Source organism: Gorilla gorilla, chromosome 2, assembly GCF_029281585.2.
Source record: "Gorilla gorilla gorilla isolate KB3781 chromosome 2, NHGRI_mGorGor1-v2.1_pri, whole genome shotgun sequence".
Taxonomy (NCBI): domain Eukaryota; kingdom Metazoa; phylum Chordata; class Mammalia; order Primates; family Hominidae; genus Gorilla; species Gorilla gorilla.
The window spans coordinates 16162229-16179118 of NC_086017.1; the positions used below are offsets into that span (position 1 = coordinate 16162229).

Here is a 16890-nt window from a genome sequence, read left to right on the forward strand (position 1 = left end):
CTGCAATGCCAGTATGTTTATTTTCAACCTCTTTTTAATTATGCCATTGAGATAACAGAGGCACTCAAAAATGTAAAAATTTGATCACATTAAAATGGGTTAATTACATTAGGGAAAGTTTCAGTAAGGATCTGGCATACTTAGTATTACTGGTTTTCAAACATCCAAGAATCTGATTTCTGGGTTTAGACCTCCTTGCTTGTCTTAGCCACAGTTACCATTCTCTACTGCCAAATATTTCACACATGACAGTTTGAGAGCTGAATGACATTCAGAGCACTCTTTATGCCAATGGAATCATTGACATCAAGAGTGAGGTAATTACCCTAGGGAACATGCTGGACAATTAGTTCATTATCCCAAGTTACTCCAATACAAATATCCTATATCACCATTTATTTGGACTTAATATGGAAATAGAATGGACTTTAGAAATACACAAGTTACAATTAGAAGGCATGTTTCTTAGGAAGAAATAAAAAGTCAAGTCGGGATGATTTTTTTTCTTGGAATGATTTTTAATAGCACTTTCACTATTATTATTGATAAATCAATTAATCAATCAAAAATGTAAAATAATCAATAATGAAGCCTCATAAAGGCCATTCTATTTTCATATGAAGTCCAAATAAATGGTGATATAGGATATTTTTATCGAAGCAAGTTGGGATAATAAACTATTGTCTAGCAAATTCCTTGGGGTAGTTACCTCAGTCTTGCTGAAGCCTGATTATTGATTAGTTTACATTATAATTGATTAGTGCACACTCATTTAATAATCTGTTTCTACTTATTAGAATATAAGCTTAAAAAGTATCCAAGTTATTCTTAACTGTCCCCAGAACCCCCAAAACAGGCATAGAACACAATATGTGTAAAATATACATTTGTTGATTAAAAACGTAAATACTATAATATACCTTAAAAATTTGTTAAGAGGGTAGATCTCATGTTAAGTGTTCTTGCCAAAATAAAATAATTATAAATATATAGTAAATGTGTTTGGTTTTAATGGAAATTATCTCTGTGTGTTTAATTCTTTAGAATAGTAAATATTTTAAATATTTACTTTGCAAACTGCAAAAATATTTATTGTATTTCCTTAGATGTAGAGATCATTGCCTAAAAGGGTCCTTCTCAGTTTAATGCTCATTGCCCCTCGAAGAAAATAAACAAAAGTCTGAATATAAAGAACACATTGAAGCAATAAGTTAGTATATCTGGCTGTCAGGTTTATTATCAACTACCAAGAATAACATGAGAAAAAAAGATACACTAAGAAATGTGTGACTGGTAGTTGAAAGAAAACAGAAACTATAATCAAGCCTTTATTCTTTCCTGATCTACACCAAAGTCTATGCAGTGTAGGCTCTGGCTTCGTTACAGAATGCCTTAATTCACAAAGTCTGACACAATTTGTCATCTTCTTTCAAAGAAAATGTCTTTTTATTCTGTGCCTTGCCAAAGCTTCGTGAGGGCTGAGCAGAGAAGGGTGACGCTGGAGAGCTCTGATTACCCAGAAAACTATGTTGTCACCCATGCTTGTCTCCTGTGCACACAGTCTCTGCCACTGCTCCTGTGCTCTGGTTTTCAGTGGGAAAGATAATGTCACCTTCTTAGTCATGGTGTTGCTGCTTATGACAAGTACCTCCCCCAACACTCTACCAATACTTGAATTCTTTTACATTCGGATGTTTAAACACCTGGGGAAAAAATTTATAATAGAAAATGCTGCTTATTTGTCAAATGTGATTTTCTTCCCACAAATTGATACTTTGCCAATAACCATCATTTTCTGCCACTCCTGTGACAGGTAAGGAACATGGACTCTGAGGTTCAGATAGCCTCCCGTTCAAATCCTGACTCCACCATGTATGTGTCATGTGCTCCTAAGATAGTGACTTAATCTCCATGTGCCTTGATTTCTTCATACGCACACTGTGAACAATAATGTCTGCCTCACAGAACTTCTATAAGAAATACATCAGATACTACCTCTAAAAAGTTCAGAATAGTCCCTGACATATTGTCTTTAGTTTTTAGTAAATAAGTGTTGGGTAGTTTTCTTTTCAGTAATATCAGATAAAATTTATGTAGAATAACTCATACATGATATAAAGAGGTGCTTTGGTGTTCTTGAGAACTAAATCCCCATCCTACCTTTAATCTTAATGATGACATACATAGCCTTTGATGTGGGATGTGGGAAGTTTTTCTCTGGGGTAGAAGAAACGAGAAAGGAGTAAGGGATTCGGCTATTGTAAGTAATTGAAAAGTAGAATGAGTTTTAGATTTGAATAGCATTTTAATGAAATTTTTACCATGATGACTTCCAAGTAGCATTAGATGTACAAACAGTATTTATTTTATTAATTGATTCATATTTTGTTTTCGACCACAAAATATTTATAAAGGCTGGAGTGCAACAGTTGTTTTCATTCCCAAGTATGTCTGTTGTATTTTATTTTATTTCATTTCATTTCATTTTTGAGACAGAGTCTCGCTCTGCTGCAAAGGTTGGAGCACAGTGGCGTGATCTCGGCTCACTGCAACCTCCACCTCCCGGGTTCAAGCAATTCTCCTGCCTCAGCTTCCTGAGTAGCTGGGACTGCAGGAGTGTGCCACCACACCCAGCTAATTTTTGTATTTCTAATAGAGATGGGGTTTCACCATGTTGGCCGGGCTGGTCTCGACCTCCTGACCTCAGGAGATCCACCCACCTTGGCTTCCCAAAGTGCTGGGATTACAGGTGTGAGCCACTGCGCCCAGCCTGAATTTTTATTTAAAAAAATTAACGCAGGGCTTTAAAATTATTATATAGCATTTTCTCCAGTAACAGAGATTATAATCCACCCACCAATGCATATACTGAATAGAATCCCTGGGTTTTTTTGATCCATCAAGTCTGTTTTTATTTATTAAGTCCTCTTTGTTTGTAAAGTCTCCAAAGACTTATTTACTCCCAATAAATACAACATTTTTCTAGTAATAAAAACAAATACAATTAGATAGAAAAAAACTAAAGAGATTTCTAAGATAGCTAAGATATCTATCCCTTCTGGGAGACTCTTAGTTAATAAGGAATTGAAGCTTGGATGTTTTCACACTGCATTTTACTGAAGTGTCTGCAAACATCTCTGGAAAGAAAACCTCCTCTTTGCATCAGTGGTTCTCGCCTTTATTTTTATATCTTAGTTTTTTTATTGTCATTAGTTGAGTTCGCATCTGGAAAATCAGAATAACTAAAGAATGAGTGGAAATGGGCCTTATGCTATAGAAAGGCTATTATACTTGGAGTCATGAAGTCTAGATTCTTGTCTTGACACCCCCAATGATACCAGCTAATGCTTACTGAGTACACACCAGGGGCCAGGTGAGCCCTATTTATTCATTATCTCATTTAACTAAACCAGTTCAACTCTAAAGTGATTCTCAGGCAACATGGCTATGGCTAGCCTTGTGCCAGTGGATGAGCAACCTAATTGCTCTGACTTTGTTTATAAAATAAAATCAGATAAAACAATGTCAAACGATTTTTTTAATAACTGAGATCATGTATATTAAACTTCTTTAAAATCTCAGTAATAATTGTTAGCATTTAGGTATTTCTTTTGTGCAAGACATAATGTTATTCTTCTTCATCTCACTTAATCCTCCCCAAAACCCAACGAGGTAATTATTAAAATACTATCATTTAGCAGATGTGGAAGCAGATTCAAAAAAGAGTAACTGAGACTCCTATCTGTCTGACTTGATCTCAAACTCTTATCTACTATTCTATCTTCTTAAAGCTGATAATGCTCCGGCAAGGTTAGTTGTATATACAGCTAATTCTTTGAGAATGTATCTTACACATTTAGTGAGGTTTCAAGCTTCGGGAAAAAAGTGTTAAGAAACTATCTCCTTAAACATGATAAGCAGCTGGTATGTGTCAGGCACTCTGTCTTATGGTTCTAAAGATGCCCCAACATCCCCTCGATCTAACAACAAAGAGGCCTTCGAATTTTTTTTAAATGTAGTCCTCTAAATAATTATATACAAATTATATTCATATGAAAGTATTAATGTGATTATATATATTATATTATCTGTAGTCTGTATTTGATCATTTAGTGGCTTAAAACAACATTTTTACTGTCTTTGCATCAGGAGTCCAGGCACAGTTTAACTGGGTTCTCTGGATCAAAGTCTCTCACAAGGCCACAGTCAAGATATCGAGTGTGGCTGGGGTCCTCTTTAACCTCCACTGAAGTAGTTCTACTGCTAGGCTCACGCACATGGCCATTGACAGGATTCAGTTCATTGCAGGCTGTTGGCTCTAAGCTCCTTACTATGTGGGCTTCTCATGGGGTAGTGCACATGAAGGCAGCTGGATTCTATAAAAGTGAGCAAATGAGAGAGGAAGACAGGTTGTAATTTACTTTCAGATGTAGCCTCCTGTCACTTTTGCTGTATTCTTTTTATGAGAGGTGAGTCACTGGGGCCAGCCCACACCCAAGCATCTGCGTGAATACCTGACTTTGGGGATCACTAGGGACCATCTTATAAAGCAGCCCACAACAAACAGCAACTCATCTTTTGTGGTTGTTGTTGTTGGGAAAGAGGTAGAAGAGGACTTTAGTTGAAGGCAAGTGTTGAGAATTGCTAGCACATTCTCAGCCTAGTAGATCTAGTAAAGATTCAGTAAAGAATCGGTCCCTGAAGTAAATTAAATCCTGAGTGCCTATTCAGGTTGGCAACATCCTATCCTATTATCTTATCAAATGACTCTTAAGCATTGTATCTGGAATTCTGAGGAATGTGACAAGGGTTCTGAGCAGCAGCTTCGTATGGACAGATCTGTACTTTGTCATCACTCTAGTTGCTCAAAGAAACTTCCAAAGTTGGAAAGAAAGAAAGCATGTTTAATGCTTTCTTTGTACAATGTAAATATTTGTAAAATGAATGGGTGAATTTTATGGAAGAAAGAAAGAATAAGATGAAACGACAAAGAACAAAATACCAAATTCACAAACTGTCTTCACACTTCAATATCTCAAAGATTGAAACCTCAGTATAAATTTGTTGAATGACATATCATAAATAAAATATAAAATATATGCTCACATATCATATGTCTCTACAATAACTACTGAAGTGGAATTAAGTGCTGCAGTGAAAACTTTGGTGGTATAACAAGGAAATATGAATTAGTGGAAGTCTGAGAATAGTACAAAGAAGTAAAGAAATGTACAGATAAACTCATATACTATAAGGAAAAAAATATGCGATACTGAATGGATTTAGGGTTATTTGTACTTATAATTTAGAAACAGTGTCTTGGTCCATTTTCTGTTGCTTATAAGAGAATGCCTGAAACTGGGTAATTTATTTTTAAAAAGAATTTATTTCTTATGGTGATGGAGGCTGAGAAGTCCAAGGTTGAGAGGCTGCATCATGTGATAGAAAGCCTTCTTGCTGGTGGGGACCTCTGCATAGTCCCAAGGCAGCACAGGACATCACATGGCAAGAGGACTGAGAGTGTTAGCTCAGGTCTCTCTTCCTTTTCTAACAAAGCCACGAGTTCCCCTTCCATGACAGCCCAATAATTCATACATTCATGAATCCATAAATAAATTAATCCATCCAAAAAGGGAGAACCTTCATGACCCACGTACTCCCACCTCTCAACACTGCAACACTGGAGATTAAATTTCCACGAGTGTTGGAGGGGACAAATATTCAAATTATAGCACTTAGAAAAAAAAAGAAATTGAATTCAGAATGTTATGAACACTGAACACATAGCAAAAACCTCCTGAAAGAAAATAGCTAAAGCTTGCTAGAGATAAATTTGTTGTAACTTCTGTTTTTGTAGCTGAATTCCTCACCCTTCCCTTCTGTCTACCGATTCATCTTCATGGATGTTAGAAGAAAATTTGAGTTGCAGAAATATTTGAGACAAAGAGCTAGAGTGAGAATGAGAGAGAGTAAGGGAGGGGAGGGGGCCGTAGTCCCTGCTGCATTCTTGTTCTCTTTCCCTGTTCTCACTTCCTTGGCTAATTTCTCCACCTTCACAGCCTAACTAGTGTTCAGCTATGCAGAAATCTGTCACACCTTTACTAAGCTGAGGGTTATGCCACTCCGAGGAGAAGCTGCGGGCAGAGGGAAGGACAGTGTGGCAGGCTGTGTTTGGGAATGGAGAGCTGGGGGGATGTTCTTATGTCTCAATAGACTCCATATCTGCTGATTACTATGTTGTTGCAAACAATCAATTCCTTTATTTCTTCATCCTTTAAGTAGTGGTTTTACAAATGCAGCACTTGCTTTTTTTTTTTTTTTTTTTTTTTTTGCAAACCACAATTACTTTTCAAACAATTTATTGGGCTTCAAGACAATGAAGAGTTTACCATTCAATACTAGAACAAAGTAAAGGTAATATATGTTGAGACAGCATTTACAACGTGCAAGTAAAGTGCCAGATAATGTGTACAAGTTCTTTGCCTTCATGCAAAGAAGCTTTCCTCTCATCTCTACCAGGGAATGCTCAAACAGCATGATAAGATATTGGTTCAAGATTTAAACAATATTGTCTCTGTCATGCTGAGTATGGTGCCAAAGGGCTTGAGTAAAGAAAGGGTGCCATATGTGATGTTTTGTGTATATTTGTGCCAAGAAGGGAGACTTAAACATAGATTTCAAAAATGTTATTATTTGCCTGATTAGTCAGCTACAACTATACATTCAAATAAATGTAGACTATCAAGTATGATGCAAGAAGGAGAATATTTTGTTTGGTAATACATAGGAAAAAAAATTACTGGGAAGGTGTTATCCAAAACCAAGGTTTAGAACTTCAGACAATTTTATATTCATCATTTCTGAAGGAAATCCTGAATAACATGTTCTACATGATATACAATTTCATTTAGGATGTTTCTGAAAAGCTTGGGGAAAAACAAATATATTCTTTTACATAATGAGAAATAATGCAGATGCTGACACTACTTCTTTGCTGTTCATGGGTATGCATTCATTTTTACATAGATCTGGTCCTCAGGCTGGCCCTATGTTGGGGTTGTAAGATGGCTACAACAATTAAAGACATCACATCTAAATATGACAAAGTTCATCGGAATAGAGTCCAATTCTTACTTGTAATTATCTGTTATTAAAAAAAAAACCTTCCCAGAAACTCCCAGCAAGCTTTCATTCACATCTCATTGGATGGAAATGTATCACATGCCCAAGCAAAACAAATCAGTGGCCAAGGACCACCATGATCATCTTAGTCAGGTAGGATGTATGCTCGAATCTGGGGATAGTTGTCCTCAATGGAACAAAGTCATGTGGAAGATGGTGGGTACCACCTTCCACAAATTAAGGTTACCATCTTTTGCAAATTAAAATTTAAAAAAGAATATTGGGGGTAGAACAAGTTATTGGATATACATCTAGCAGTGTCTACTATAGGAGCAGTGTTAAAAAAAAAATAAGAATTCCATACTTTGGGAGGCTGAGGCTGGTGGATCATGAGGTCAGGAGATCAAGTCCATTCTGGCCAACCCCATCTCTACTACAAATACAAAAATTAGCTGGGTGTGGTGGTGAGTGCATGTAATTCCAGCTACTCAGGAGGCTGAGGCAGGAGAATCCTTTGGACCTGAGACCCGGAGACTGCATGGAGCCGAGATTGTGTCACTGTACTCTAGCTTGGGCGACAGAGCAAGACTCTGTTTCCAAAAAAAAAAGAAAAAGAAAAAAAGAAAAAAGAAAAGAACTCCAAAGTCAAGTACGTTTAGAACATTTTGGGTTTAATTTTATTTCAAATTTTCTTGGCTATGGACACTTTAGGGTACTTTTTTGATGCTTATGGGCATTATAAATCTACAAGTTGGGGTATAACAGGCTGCATTTCCCTTCCTGTTCTACATTTTTGTTGTTTCTACTGTTTTATCATTCTGTTACAACTTCATATGTAAATTTACTATAATATAAACTCATATAACATGAGCATTCCACAGCTTATGAAATAGTACTAAAGAGCTGTAGCATGCAGGTGGTATTCATTTTGGCCTCCCGGCATCCTTTTCTGTGTATGAAAAATTATCCAATTTATGAAATTTTGTGAAAATTAAGTTGTAGTTATGGCAATAACATTTGAGAATTCTGCATACGTGCTTTCCCAGGCTGGCTTGCAGCTAGGTTGCAGAGAGTTTTGACATGAGATGTGGAAAGCCAAAAAGGAAATGATAAGAAAACATCTCTCCTCCCCACCTTTCTCCTCCACCTCCTACCTGCCACTCTTCCTCCTCCACCTCCTGTCCTTTCTCCTTCTTCTCTTCCTGACCCTCCCACCTGCTATTTTTATAGTAACAACAATTTTCTCAGCAAATATGATCTGGTATAAAATCTAAGGTGATTTTTCTAGCTGTTTATTGTATGCATAGTTGTCTAGCCTTCCTAATATGTCTGTGAGTTAGCCAATGTCTTTTTAATAAGTTGCTGTTTTCATTATTTCAGGGTGAGCCAGCTTCGGGATTGCAACCGAGAAGTGGGACTATTAAAAGGTACTAAAGCAGAGAATAGGACCAGTAAACAAACAAAAAAAAGCACTTTAAATAGGAATAAAATATATTAATAAATGTGACCACATGGAGATTAGTGACCATAGAAGGTAATGATTCATTCCAAATAATTAGGCTAACAGGGAATTCAGTCATTCTGAATTGTCAAGGAAACGTTTACATGTATGAAGACTTTTGTTCCAAAGGAGTTCATAATTTCTAGTAAGTTTATATTTTATCATGAATAGCTTAACAACTGAACATCACCATTGAATAGCAGAATGACAGGGGAGAAATATTTTCAACCAAAATGTTGAGAACCACTGCCAATGATAGATGAATTCAAACTAAGCCAAAGAAAACTCTAAAATAGGTCACTGGGAAAATAAGATTTGACTGATAAAAATCTGTTTAGAGGCCACAGTGGGCAGATCATGAGGTCAGGAGATCGTTTCCATCTCCTGATGGCTAACACGGTGAAACTCTGTCTCTACTAAAAATATAAAAATTAGCCAGGCGTGGTGGTGGGCATCTGTTATCCCAGCTACTTGGGAGGCTGAGTCAGGAGAATCGCTTAAATCTGGGAGGCGAAGTTGCAGTGAGCCAAAATCGTGCCACTGCACTCCAGCCTAGGTGACAGAGCAAGACTCGGTCTCCAAAAAAAAAAAGAAATGAATAAATTTTATAAATCAAATACTGAAGTGTTTAAATTTTGAAGAACATACTCGGGAATTTCAGAATTATATTTAAGTCTTCAATGCAATTATTTTCAGACTTTTTTCCCCAAGACATTCATATAATTTAACCATGCTATTGCACTTTGAAAGCTAAGAACCATTCTTCTCTTTATAGAAAGCATTATTAGCTACCATCACACATGCTTAAATTAAACTCAAGAATTTTTATTCATTTTTAAGACCAAAAAAGATTGCAGAGAACTAAAAAAGAAAAGAAAAATGTGTTCACAGCCTCAGTATTTTATCTCCTAGCTAAAAATTCACCATACATGAGACTATACATCAGAATAAAAAAAAAAACCTAACAAGCTTGAGGAAAATGGGAAATCATTCTTAGCATAGAGCCTAATCTATAATGTCTTGGTTAATTTCTAATGGTGAAATAACACTACATCAAATATACAGTAGTCTGTTTCTTTTTACTAAGACTGACCTTATAAAAACAAAGTTATAATGTTTTTCTAAGCACTTTTCATTGGACAAAAATGAATTTCTTCTACAGTTCCTCATTAGACAAAATGAAAAATGTTCGTATAAAACATGGACTTGTGTGTGATTATCCAACCAAGTAAAATTATGACTGACAGGCAGGAAATAATGACTTTGAGATAATAGCTGTACTGAATCAGATGACTTATGCAAATCTTTTATCATTGGTTACCATTTGAGTCCTGTTCTGATTCTTTTGCCTTTCCAGCCTTACATTAAAAGGAGCTCATTTCTCATAGATCAGATTCTGTTTTTATTTACAAAAGCTAAAGTCCTAATCTAATTGATTACTTGGAAATATATATCAAGAAATTATGTTGAAATATCAGATTTTGACATTAAATCAAATAAATTTCAGAGTCTCTTTCATGTCTTATTCATTTTCTATAAACAGTTATAGATTTTTAAAAACTGATTTCTCTGGCATGTATGTACACATCTCAGCAGAAGTAATTGCTTCCCCTTCCAGTACATTTCTTGTGTCATTATTTAGTTTTTACTTTTTATTATTCTTATCTCTACATTCCAAAATTCCCCTACTTCTCCATTTTTCATTTATCACTTCAAACTCCTGGTAACAAATCATTAGCTACTAATGCAACCTGCTTCCTGGCACATAGAAATATGTTCAATAAATATATATTAGGTGAATAACTCAATAAGTAATAAAATAAAATACCCTACTTGTTTATGTTTTATTTTGCATTCCAAAGAAATAATTCTAGCAATAGAAATAGTCCCATGAGCTACTTTTATTACCACATTCAATCTTGCTTTTATATGGTAAACTGTTTAAGGACTTATAATTATGAATAGTAAGATGAAGTTCTAGCCAGAGCAATCAGGCAAGAGAAAGAAATAAAAGGCAACAAAATAGGAAAAGAAAATGTCAAATTGTTTCTATTCACAGATGATATAATTCTATAGCTAGAAAACCCTAAAAATTCTGCCAAAAGGCTCCTGGAAATGATAAACAACTTCAGTGAAGTTTGAGGATACAAAGTCAATATACAAAAAAAGGCAGCATTTTTATACACCAATAATGTTCATGTTGAGAGCGAAATCACGAACACAATCCCATTTACAAAGCAACAACAACAAAAAAATACCAAAGAGCACTTTTTTTTTTTTTTTTTTGAGATGGAGTCTTGCTCTCTCGCCCAGGCTGGAGTGCAGTGGCACAATCTTGGCTCACTCCAACCTCTGCCTCCTGGGTTTAAGCTATTCTCCTGCCTCAGTCTCCCGAGTAGTGGGATTACAGGCACCTGCCATCACGCTCAGCTAATGTTTGTATTTTTAGTAGAGATGGGGTTTCACCATGTTGGCCAGGCTTGTCTCAGACTCCTGACCTCAGGTGATCTGCCTGTCTCAGTATCTCAAAGTGCGGGGATTACAGGTGTGATCCATCATGCCCAGCCTCCAAGGAACACATTTAACCAAGGAGATTAAAGTTCTCTACAAGGATGCCTATGAAACATTGCTGAAAGGAATCATAGATTACATAAACAAATGTAATAACATTTCATCCTTGTGTATTGAAAGAACTGATATAAAAATGGCCAGAGTGCCCAAAGAAATCTACAGATTCAATGCTATTCTTATCAATCTACCAACATAATTTTTCACAGTTAGAAAAAGCTATTTTAAAATTGATATTTTACCAAAAAGGAGCTCAAAAATAGCCAAAGCAATCCTAAGCAAAAAGAATGAAGTCGGAGGCATCACATTGCCTGACTTCAAACAATACTATAAGGCTACAGTAATCAAACAGCATGGCACAAAACAGACACATAGACTAATGGAATAGAATAGAGAAACTAGAAATAAAGTGGCACACCTATAGCCATCTGATCTTTGACCAGTTAATAAAAATAAGCAATGGGGAAAGGAATCCCTATTCAATAAATGCAAATGGGATAGCTGGCTATCCAAATACAGAAGAATGAACCTGGATGCTTATACTTTTCACCACACACAAAAACTAAGTCAAGATAGATTAAAGATTTAAGTGTAAGACCTCAAACTATAAAAATTATGGAAGAAAATCTAGGAAACACCATCCTGAGCATTGGCCTTGAAAAAGAATTTCTGAATAAGTTCTCAAGAGCAATTGCAACAAAAACCAAAATTGACAAGTGGGACCTAATTAAACTAAAGAGCTTCTGCACAGCAAGAGAAAATATCAACAGAGTAAACAGTCTACAGAATGGGAGAAAATGTCTGCAAACTATGCCTCTGATAAAGCTGTAATATCCAGAATCTATAAGGAACTTAAGTCAAGAAGCAAAAAATAAATAACTCCATTAAAAAACAGGCAAAAGACATGAACAGATACTTCACAAAAAAAAAAATACAAGTGGCCAATAAACATGAAAAATGCTCGTCAGCACTAATCATCAGAGAAATGCAAATCAAAACCACAATGAGATACCCTCTCACACTAGTCAGAATGGTTACATTACCACTAAAAAGTAAAAAAACAACAGGTGCTGGGGAGACTATGGAGAAAAGAGAACACTTTTACACTGTTGGGGGGATGTAAATTAGTTCAGCCAATGTGGAAAGCAGTTTGGAGATTTCTCAAAGAACTTAAAATATGTGTTTCTGTCCCCTCTTATTTCCTTGAGCAGTGGTTTGTCATTCTCCTTGAAGAGGTCCTTCACATCCCTTGTTACTGTACTCCTAGGTATTTTATTCTCTTTGTAGCAATTATGAATGGGAGTTCATTCATGATTTGGCTCTCTGCTTGTCTATTGTTGGTATATAGGAGTGCTTGTGATTTGTGCACATTGATTTTATATCCTGAGACTTTGCTGAAGTTGCTTATTATCATGGATAGGAAGAGTAAATATGACAGGGGCCATACTGCTCAAAGCAATTTATAGATTCAATGCTATTCCCACCAAACTACCATTGACATTCTTCACAGAATTGGAAAAAACTACTTTAAATTTCATATGGAACCAAAAAAAGAGTCCATATAGCCAAGACAATCCCAAGCAAAAAGAACAAAGCTGGAATCATCATGCTACCTGCCTTCAAACTATACTACAAGGCTACAATAACCAAAACAGCATGGTACTGGTAACTAAAGAGACATATAGATCAATGGAACAGAGCAGAGACCTCAGACATAACATCACACATCTACGACCATCTGATCTTTGACAAACTGGACAAAACAAGCAATGGGAAAAGGATTCCCTATTTAATAAATGGTGCTGGGAAAACTGGTTAGCCATATGCAGAAAACCGAAACTGGGCCTATTCCTTACACCTTATACAAAAATTAACTCAAGATAGATGAAAGACTTAAATGTGAAACCCAAAACCATAAAAACCCTAGAGGAAAACCTAGGCAATACCATTCAGGACATAGGCATGGGCAAAGACTTCATGACAAAAACACCAAAAGCAATTGCAGCAAAAACCCAAATTGACAACTGAGATGTAGTTAAACTAAAGAGCTTCTGCACAGCAAAAAAACAAAACAAAACAAAACAAACAAACAAAAACCAAAAACAAAAACAAAAAAAAACTGTCATTAGAGTGAACGGGCAACCTACACAATGGGAGAAAAATTTTGTAATCTACACACCCGACAAAGGTCTAATATCCAGAATATACAAGGAACTTAAACAAATTTACAAGAAAAAAAACAGCCCCACCAAAAAGTGGAAAAATGATGTGTACAGACACTTCTCAAAAGAAGACATTTATGTGGCCAAGAAACATATGAAAAAAAGCTCAAAATCATTGATCATTAGAGAAATGCAAATCAAAACCACAATGAAATACCATCTCATGCCAGCCAGAATGGTGATTATTAAAAAGTCAAGAAACAATAGATGTTGGTAAGGCTGTGGAGGAATAGGAATGGTTTTCCACTGTTGGTGGGAATGTAAATTAGTTCAGCCACTGTGGAAGACAGTGTAACATTTCCTCAAGGATCTAGAACCAGAAATACAATTTGACTCAGCAATCCCATTAGGGGGTATATACCCAAAGGAATATAAATCATTCTACTATGAAGACACACCCACACGTATTATTTATTGCAGTACTATTTACAATAGCTAAGACATGGAACCAACCCAAATGCCCATTGATGATAGACTGGATAAAGAAAATGTGGTACATATACACCATGGAATACTATGCATACATAAAAACAAATGAGACTATGTCCTTTGCAGGGACATGGATAAAGCTGGAAGGCATCATCCTCAGCAAACTAACACAGGAACAGAAAACCAAACACCGCATGTTCTCACTCATAAGTGGGAGTTGAACAATGAGATCACATGAACACAGGGAGGGGAACAACATACACCAGGGGCCAGCCAGAGGGTGAGGGGTGAGGGGAAGAATAGCATTAGGACAATAACTAATGTATGCGGAGCTTAAAACCTAAATGACAGGTTGATAGGTGCAGCAAACCACCATGCCACATGTATACCTATGTAACAAACCTACACATTCTGCACTTGTATCCTGGAACTTAAAGGAAGATTAAAAAAAAAAGAAGGTAAAATAAAACTACCATTTGACTCAGCAATCCCATTACTGGGTATATACCTGAAAGAAAACACATCACTCTAACAAAAAGACACATGCACTCATTTGTTCATCACTGCATTATCCACAATAGCAAAGATATGGAATCAACTTAGGTGCCCACTAATGGTGGATTGGAATAAGAAAATGTGGTATATACATACATTGGACTGCTACACGGCCATGAAAAGGAACAAAATCTTGTCTTTTGCAGCAACATTGATGCAGCTCGAGGCCATTATCCTGAGTAAATTAATAGAGGAACATAAAACCAAATACCATATGTTCTCACTTATAAGTGGGAGCTAAACATTGGTTACTCATGGACTTAAAGATGAGGACAATAGCCACTAGGGATGAATAGAAGGGGGAGGTATGGAGGGGAGCAATAGTTAGGTTTTTTAGGATTAAAACTAGAAATACAAATTAGTTTTTGGGAGTTTTAATCCTAAAAAACTAACTATTGGATACTATGCTCATTACCTGGGTGACGGGATCATTCATATCCCAAACTCAGTATCATGCAATATACTTATCTAGCAAACCTGTACATGTACTCTCTGAATCTAAAATAAAAGTTGAAATTGTTTTTAAAAAGAATATTAAAGTATATTGTTCATTTGGTCTTAGCATCATATATCGAGTTCCATTTTGCTTCTCATGTGTGGATGCAAGGGAGCAGCATTTGAACTTTTATTGCAATCTCTCGTCTTTTGAGTCTAGGATACTGTGGAAAATTTAAGTATTGCTTCCGCTTTCTCTCCTTCCCCCTCACTGATGTACTTGGCCATCTAACTTTCTAGTCCCCACAAAAGGCAGAGCACGCTTTCCTGTCCCATGTTTTTCATGTGGCTGTATGGCTTGATTTAGCCAATGGGATGTTAGTAGTCATTCTGCAAATAGATGTTTGAAATATGCTTGTATATTTGGTCATTCATTCTTTATTTCCTTCATTGCCATAGAAAGTCATGCCCAGGTGGCTCACCAACCTGGAGAAGGGACAAGAGACCTCTGGAGCTTCGCCTTTATAGCTGATTGCTTTTTGAATCCCAGCCATCCCAGCCTCCACAGTCTGAAGCAGAAACATCTCATCCAAACTGCATTTGTGTGAGCAAGAAATAAATGCAGACAGCTATATGCCAAGGAGATTTTATAGTTGCTTGTTATGTAATAACAATGACTAATAGAGAAATGATTGAAGAGTACTGAATCACAACATTACTAGCTCAACCTGCTCCCCAGAAAATTGCTAATAAAGACAATAATAACAAGAATTCCCTCTTATTAATGCCTATCAAATGCCAGCAATAACTAGATGCTTTGCACATTGTAATCTCATTTTATCCTAGGAAGACAACAACTCTGTGAAGTTGGTGATCTTATCCCTGTTTCATTCCCAGGAAATTAGGATTCAGAAATGGCTTATAGATTTTCAGAGATCACAAAGTTAAGAAGTATCAATTCCAAGCTTACAAGCCAAAGACTTTAGACTATAAAATTCCTACCTGTTAGCTGGTGCCAATGTGGCAAGATTTGCCTTTACTACTCTTCAGCTTATCTTTCCATCATTCCATTCCCACATTTCCACTCCCATTCCCCAGCCCATGTAATTTCTATTGAGTGCTGTAACTTTATTCTATGTAATGCTAAGTTGTAAGGGCTCAGAATTTAAGTTGCCTTTCATGGTATCCTAATTTTGGTAGTAGGGAATAGATAGGCATAGATGGGGTGAAAAAATGCGTTCATATATTTGTAGAATGCTCATAGCAAAAAACAAAATGAAGTTATCTTAACTATGTCAAAAGTTTTAGTGAATCCAAATAATGTATGCAAAAAAAAAATTTTTAATAAAAGCAAGAGTTGCATAAGAAACAAATATTTAGGAAGAATTGGGATGTCTATCACCACCCACAAAATTATAGAGTTATTATATCCCCTGATTGTAGATCAGGAACAGTAGTCAAAGGGATTGTTTAAAAATGCAAATCTGATTATGTCGCTTACATTTTAATAGGTAGAGACAGTCAGTAATTGCTATGGCCTGAACGTTTGTGTCCTACAATTCATATATTGAAACCTAATTATCAAAGTGATGGTATTATCATGTAGGCCTCTGGCAAATGATTTGATTTTGAAGATGGAGCCTGTATGAATGGGATTAGTGTCCTTATAAAACAGACACAAGGAAGCTCATTGGCTCTTTCTACCCTGTGAGCATACAAAAAGAAGGTACCAATTATGAAGCAGAATGTGGGTCCCCATGAGATGCTGAATCTGTTCATACCTTGATTTCAGATCTTCCAGCCTGTGGAAATGTGAGAAATAAATTTTTTTAAACCACGTAGTCTATGGCATTTGTTATAGCAGCATATGCAGATTAAGGCAGTAATTTTACAAATTGGTAGGTTTTAGAAAGAGACACAGGTTTTGAGGAAACTTGTGTCCCTTTTGAAAAGGGTGTTCCAGACATAAGGAATATTCAGTGCAAAGGTGTTAAGGCAAAAGAGTATATCTAATATTTTCCAGGAACGTTAAAGGCAGTATGTCTGGAAAGAGTGCGT

The 16890-nt window shown here is 36.1% G+C and overlaps 1 long non-coding RNA gene across 2 annotated transcripts in view; it reads left to right on the plus strand.

The window, feature by feature from the left end:
* The window catches only part of LOC134758025 (uncharacterized), a 248842-nt gene extending 232156 nt beyond the window's left edge, over positions 1-16686 (plus strand). Inside the window, exons 3-4 of one of the 2 annotated variants that reach the window (XR_010132741.1) lie at positions 8503-8549; positions 15292-16686. This is a non-coding gene — a long non-coding RNA (uncharacterized lncRNA). The remainder of the gene's footprint in view (positions 1-8502; positions 8550-15291) is intronic. The other variant, XR_010132742.1, reaches the window with a different exon arrangement.
* Positions 16687-16890: the final 204 nt, after the last annotated feature.